Below are 7,810 nucleotides of genomic sequence, written 5' to 3'. Positions count from 1 at the left end.
TTAGACACCAGCCCGCCTCACCAACGCCTCACCTGCTGGGACCGCTCATCCATGAGCAATATCACCCCTCTAAATAGCACCTGCAAGAAGCCAAGCAAAAAGGCACATGCTGAGATATTGCCCAGAACCACAGCCGGCCCACACCGCTCCCCATCTCCCCCTCCTTTACCTTGAACAGCTTGCCTCCCCCGCCTCCGTCAATCTGGGTTCCCACTTGGAGGCTGATGTGCCACCTGTAAGACCCAAACAACAGGGGCTGCTTAGAACCGGACCTGCCACACACAGCACCCGAAAAATAACCGCTCTTTCAGCCCACCGATCCCCGCTCACCTTAGCTGAGTCAGCTTCGGGACCTGTATCCCATGTTCCTCCTTGGTCAGAACCTTCATGTTAAAAAAAAGTGTCAGAAACACCATAAAGCAGTCAAAGAGCCACCAGTCACATCTTCCCTCTAAATCCCTCAGGTACTCCGTCCAACATGACTGTACAACCTTTGCCTCAACAGTCTAGGCACAGCAACACATTAACCACAGACTTTTACCGCTATTCCACCTACCCCCTGACTCTACACCCCCCGGGCAGGGCGGCTCCAGGCCAAACACACAGACCTACCCTCCACGCAACACTACAAACTACACGCCTCAGAGATGAGAGGAAACTCTCAGCAAGAACAACACCACATGGACGGAAGACACTGTGGAGGAAGACAACCTGTGGGACCGTGAACCCGATGTGACAAGGTTCTATGGCAGCCCCAGAACGAGAGCTGAAAGTCACAGCCCTTGACAAGAAGTTGTTACTCTCCAAACTGAGAGGACATAGGCGCAACAAGCCCAGCTTCAAGACCTAAGAACGTAAGGGCGCAGGCGAGAAAGCCCAGTCCGCAAAAAAGGACGGCAAGAGAGCAGAGCTGCTGATGCAGCCGGAACGACGCCGCAAAATAGGGCCTCCCGGAAACCTCCGACATGCCAGACGATCCACGCTGCACACTGGTAACGCCAGAAAAGTGCCCGATGGACGCTACGCCAATGAGTGCGGGCATTCGAGATGCTAGGAGGGACTGCCGAGGCACATGCCGCCCTCCTTGGGCGCAAAGAGGGCATCGAGAGCCAAGGAATGCCTAATACACAGAAGACACACCACACAAACTACGCAACAACAGACACAGCCTGGAACTGCCCTGCCCGGCACACGCCGCCATCCTGCTGAAGACTAACCCGCTCCCTTTACCTGCCCAGAGGGCACTGTTCCCAGACAGCCCTCTCCCCTGCACTACCTTTAAAATCCCTTCCTGCAATTGCCAACCCTGCACCCTCCCTCCCCCAACCCCTCTCAGGCACTGGAGCCTCAACTTAGCTTGCAGATGGCCACGAGTCCAAATCCATCCTGGACAAGGAAAACCACCCTCAGCCTGCTGGATTCATCCTGCAGTCACCAGGTTCCTCTTCACCATGTGCAAAGCCAAACCAATGCTGCCAGTCAGCAGCACATCAGTCAACACTGACCTTTTGCACAACATCCACCACCTCAGACAGGCCATGGCGTGCACCTCACCCGCTCCGCGCAGATTCTGGAGTCAGACGCCACGGCGGTCATCGCTTCCTGCACCTAGGATACTGAGAGACAGAAAATAACCTTTGCGCTTGCCAGATATCACCGGCCCCACACTCCCTACTACCCAGCTCACCTCAAAGGCTCCTCCAGTTCCAAGGACAGCCCCCACAGAACCTGCAAAACCAAAGAGAAACACTGCAACTCAGTGGCCATACAATACTTGGCTATTGGACACCAACCCGGCCCACCACCGCCTCACATTCCGGGACCGCTCGTCAGCTTGCAGCATCGCCCCTCCGAGGCTAGGTGCGGCACCTGCAAAAACACAAGTAAGAGAGGCATGTGCCCCAACCCACAGCCTGCCCACACCGATCCCATGTCACCCTCCTTTACCTTAACAGCTCGCCCACCCTGCCCCCATCAGTTTGGCTTGCTACTTTGAGGCTGACGCACCACCTGTAAGACCAAAACAACAGGGGCTGCTTAGAACCGGACCGGCCGCACACAACGCCTGAAAAATAACCGCTCCTTCAGCCCACCGATCCCCGCTCACCTTACACGAGTCAGCTCCGGGGCCCATATCCCACATGGCTCCACGCTCAGAAGCCTTCACGATAAAAAGAAAAAGACAGAAGCCATATTGTAGTAGAATAGCTACCAGTCACATCTGCCCTCTAACAGCACACACCAACCCACCTTCTTACAGTGCTGATCTCACCTCTCCTTTGTCACGCTGGATGGCTCGTCCTTCTACATCTGCAAATCAAATAACACCAAGCAAGTCACCTGGATGCTGAGCAATACCTTAACAATTCCAGATGTCTTGTTCTTATTTAGCAATACCATCTACAGACCAACCACAGCCTACTATGGAAAGAAATATATAACTCAAATATTAAGGCCTACACATACAAGCCTTAACACCTTTGAGATTCATTCCACTCAAGCAGAATCAGCAAGCTTGTGCTCTAGCTGCCTCCCCGAGATCGCTACAGTCATCCCCTTGGCACCTGCCTAACGCTACAATAATTGCTGTCCTCACCCACTGCCAACAGCTACTCAGTCCAAGATGACTGTACAACCTTTCCCTCAACAGTCTAGTCAGAGCAACACATTAACCTTAGACTCTTATCCACCTACCCCGACTCCACACCCCCCAGGGAGGGTGGCTCCAGACCACACACACACAGACCTACCCTCCACGCAACACTACAAACAACATGCCTCAAAGACAAGAGAGAACTCTCAGCAATAACGACACCCAGACAGAAGATGCCACAGAGGAAGAAGACCTGCGGGACCGTGACGGCCATGTGAGGAGGCCCTATGGCAGCCCCAGAAAGAGAGAGCAGAACGTCACAGCCCCCGACAAGAAGTTACTCTGAAAACTGAGAGGATGTAGGCGCAACAATCCCAGCTTCAAGACCTAAGAACGTAAGGACTCAGGCAAGAAAGCCCAGTTTGCAGAAACGGACGGCAAGGGAGCAGAGCTGCTGACACAGCCAAGAACAACGCCGCAGAAAAGGACCGCCCAGAAACCTCCGAGAAACCAGGCCGATCCACGCCATATGCTTGCGACACCAGAAAAGCAGCGCCCAATCGGCACTATGCCAACGAGCACAAGCGTTTGTGACGGTAGGGATGACACCTGAGGCGCATGCCACCCTCTTTGGGCGCAAAGAGGGCATCGAGACCTGGCGAAGGCCTAAGACACAGAAGACACACCACACAAACTGCACAATAATAGACACAGCCTGGAACCGCCCTGCCGGGCACACGCTGCCATCCTGCCAACCCGCTCCCTTTACCTGCCCAGAGGGCACCGTTCCTGGACGGCCCTCTCCCCTACCTTTCAAAACCCCTTCCTGCAATGGCCAGCCCTGTCTCCTCACCCCCTTCCCAGTGCCAGTCCCTCAACTTAATCTTTCAGAGGGCCGTGGGGTCCGCATCCATCCTTGACCGGACACATCAGCTAGCTGATATTTTCCTGCACTCCCCAGGTTCCTCTTCCTCGCCTGCAAAACAAAACCCCACAGCACCAGCAGTAAGCATCGTGACTGTGAACGCCGACCTCTTCTGCGCCACCTTCACCCTCGTAAGCGCCGCGGCATTCCGCTCGCCTCCTCCACGCCCATTCCAGAGTCAGAGGCCGGAGGCTGCTGCCATCGTTCCTTGTGGCGCCCAAGATGCCAAGAGACAGAAAATCACCTTCGCGCTCGTGAAAAGTCACAAGTCCCACACTCCTCCTCTCTACTTCCCATCTCGCCTCCAATGCTCATCCGATTCCAGAGACGGCCCGCACGGAACCTGCAAAACCAGAGAGAAAAGCTTCACCGAGTTGCCGCAGGATACTTTGCTCTCGGGCGCCGACAGGCCCGCAACCACCTCACCTTCTCGGACCTCTCAGCAAATTGCTGCTTCGCTCCTCTGACGCTACATGCATAATCTACAACAATCAAAGCAAACAACACATGCTGAGATACTACCCAAAACAAGAGCCCACCCACACCGATTCCCATCTCCTGCTCCTTTACCTCGGCCAGGTGCCTATGCTGCCTCTGCTGTTTTCAGGTTGCCATGTTGAGGTGCAGGTACCACCTGTAAAACCCAAACAAGAAAGGTTCCTTAAAGCTTCACCCGCAATATGACACCTGAAAACTAACTGCTACACCAGCCCGCTAGTCATTGCTCATCATGCCTGAGTCAGCTCTGGTGCCCATATCCCACATGGCTTCACATCTTCAAAATAAAGCCAAAAACCCAAACCGTAACCTAGTCATATACCCACCGGTCACATCTCTCTAACACCACACACCGACCCACCTTAACTCTGTCACCCTGCACAGCTCATCCTCCCGCATCTGCAAAAACAGTAATATCAAAGAAGCCACGCAGATGCAGAGCGATAGCTTAACTATTCCAGAGCTCTTGTTCCCATTAGGAATACCATCTAGAGCCCAACTACAGCCTGCCATTAAAAGAAATATGTAACTCAAACATGAAGCCCTACCCATACAAGCCTTAACACCTTTGAGATTCAATCTGCTCAACTAGCAGCGCCCTAGTGCTACTCCCAAACAGCTCCGGTCATCCCCTCAGCACCTGCAAAATGCTACGGAAATTACTGTCCTCACCTGCTGCCGATGGCTGCTTGCTCCGAGATGGGCTGTACAGCCTTGGCCAAAGCAGTCTAGGCATATTAACATTTACCATATGCTCTTAGTGCTAATCTTCCCCTGACTCTACCATTGCTACGCCCCTAGGCGGAGCAGCTCCAGCCCACACAGACACGCACAGACCAACGCTGCACTCAAACACTACAAACGACACGACCCAGGGACCGAAGAAAACTCTCAGCAAGAGGAATGAGTCCCAGCCCAGAGATGCCGTCAGTCAAGAAGATCGATGGGGCCGCGAGGAAGAATCTACAGCAGCCCCTGAAGAGTCAAATGCCATCACCAATGATAGAAAGATATGTATAAACATATATCCGTAACTGTGACGGCAGATGCGTGAGAAGCCAGGCTTAAAGACCCAAGAACGTTAAGACGCGGGGAAGAAATCCCAGAAAAGCACTCTGGGAAAAGTGACCGCTCTTGAGCGACAATGCTAATGCTGCCTTAATAACGAGCACAATAAATTGCCATCCATAATCATCTGATACACAAGACACACAAGAAAGATACGTGCCTTAGACTTAAAGCATGATAAAGGAAGCGCTCAGTTAGTATTATGTTGATGGGCCGAGGCTTGCAAGACCCTGGGTATTTCGATGTTCCCACTGGACACAGAACAATGGAGACATGAAGACCTGATTAAGGTATGGTATGAGACACAGACCACACAGTAACACAGACCACACAGTAACACAGACCACACAGTAACACAGACCACACAGTAACACAGACCACACAGTAACACAGACCACACAGTAACACAGACCACACAGTAACACAGACCACACAGTAACACAGACCACACAGTAACACAGACCACACAGTAACACAGACCACACAGTAACACAGACCACACAGTAACACAGACCACACAGTAACACAGACCACACAGTAACACAGACCACACAGTAACACAGACCACACAGTAACACAGACCACACAGTAACACAGACACAGGCTGGACCTGCCCTGCCTGGTAGATGCTCTTGTTTTACAGAAAGGACCCCGCGCCCGATCTCAAACCGCCTTCTCCGCTACACTGATTTTAAAACCCCTGCCTGCCCCACCTGCGCTTCCCCCACCCAACCGACCACCCACACAAAGATAGCATCGGCCCCTCAACTTGCCTTTCAGAGGGCTGGGGCTCAGAAACCATCTTTTTAAAAGACCACATCGGCTACCTAGGATGTCGCTGCAATCACCCAGATCCTCTTCATCATCTGCAAACACAGAGTGCCATCACTCAGCATCACGCCAGTCAACGCTGACCTCTTCCGCAAGGACGCCCTCCTCAGAAGCACCGTGGCATTCCACTCGGTCCCAGCCTAATGCCAGATGTTGCCACCGGCATCGCCCGTGGCACCTAGAAAACCAGCGATGCAAAGCGACCGTTGCACCCGGAAGCAGTCGCCCACTCACAAACTATTCTACACACCTCAAAAGTAACTGCTGCTGTGGTTTGCTGTTCATTGCTCACCTTGCCTGACAAGCTCAGGGCACACATTCTGCTTGGCATGTAGTTTGAGTCCCATTATGCCTTCAAAACACAGCGTTAGCTAGACACATAGGTGCCAACAAGGGCACGTTCCCTCCACTGTCACACACCAACCTACCTTTTCACAATGCTCCGCTCGCCTCATCCCTTCCGTGTCCAGCTCCCTATTGCACATCTACAGCAACAGTAAATCAAAGTCAACCGGGTGCTGACAGATACCCTAGCAAACAGCAAGCCTCCCCCATTCTGACTTCTTCGCCCCACTAACCTTGTTGATCTGTGCTTTGTGCTCTGACCTGCCATGCTGACACAGCAACATCAGCAAGTTCCAAAAAAATAAAACAGTAATACCCATAAGAAGTAGACAACCTTCCCTCTTCTTTCCCCTACCCCAGAAGCCACATGCCAGACTCATCCTTTCCCCAGCCTGCTAAACACAGCTCCACTAGCCTCCCGTGCCACGCCTCCGGGGTCAGCATCGATGCCAGGTACACGCTCGTATAGTCCATCTCCAATGACTTGGGAACCATAACCTTCAATGCCAGGCCCGCCTTGGGAGATTGCAGCGACACACACAGATGTTATATACTGCTTTCCAAAAAGAGAGCCCACCATGCAAATCCCTTGGACTGACTTACATACTCAGGCAACACAGAGACCCCAAAACCACAAATCCCAAAACGATTGACCTCAACCTGATGGCCCATGATGCCATCTGCTCACCTTTGCTGCCACTCCTCGCTCAACTGTGCTGCTTTGCCTAGACCTATTACTTAAACTGCAAGAATAAGTCAAACCACTCACCGACACACAAAAATTAGTTACTGCCAGATGACTCAAATAGAGGCAAAGATCAATAGGCCAAACACCAAAAGAGCTACAAGTAGCAAATGACCGTGGCTGGTGTAATGACAGACTCTTCCTTTATGGATAAGTAACTCCTAAATGACTCCATGAAGTGCAGCACGGAAAACCCCTCGGTGGACAGTATGCTCGCATGAGAGCACTGACATATACGGGACAGGACAGTGGGCTGCCAGAAGCTGCTTGCATCCACAATGCTACCGTTAGATAACATGGCACTATAAAGTCTTAAGCCAGAACTGCATAGTAGTTACAGGAGACCTGACAGCAGACATGCTGAACATGACTTGATGGTCACAGAATCTCATGGAGACGGGTGCCAAAAATCTCATGGAGGCCCCTCAGACCCAAACGCTTGATGAGGGATGCTTCTTGCCAAAATACAAGCTCAATGAGGAAAAGCCAAAGGTGACGCGGAGCGAGCTATTAAAATCTCCGTACAGAAGCATGCATTACTTGAGATGGCAGGACAGTCCTGCCAGGTCAGTCAAACCCAAGCACTGGATTCTAATGCATGTCCAGCAGTGTCCATGATATTTCTCACGGCCTCCCATGTCACAGACAGCTCCCCCATCTGGGACCATGTTGTGCATGTCCCAGCCCCTGGCCACCCCCGTGATGAAAATCAACCAGAACAAATAAGGACTCTACTTGATCACCTTGGCCTCCTAAAGAAGCTTCCTTCCTCTGCTGACAGTCAACACTGCTATCCCGGTGCTGT

This window comes from Nipponia nippon, unplaced genomic scaffold (assembly GCF_047370975.1).
Source record: "Nipponia nippon isolate SJK-2023a ecotype South Korea unplaced genomic scaffold, ASM4737097v1 scaffold_38, whole genome shotgun sequence".
NCBI classification, from domain to species: Eukaryota; Metazoa; Chordata; class Aves; order Pelecaniformes; family Threskiornithidae; genus Nipponia; species Nipponia nippon.
Note: the sequence above shows the minus strand (reverse complement) of the source record.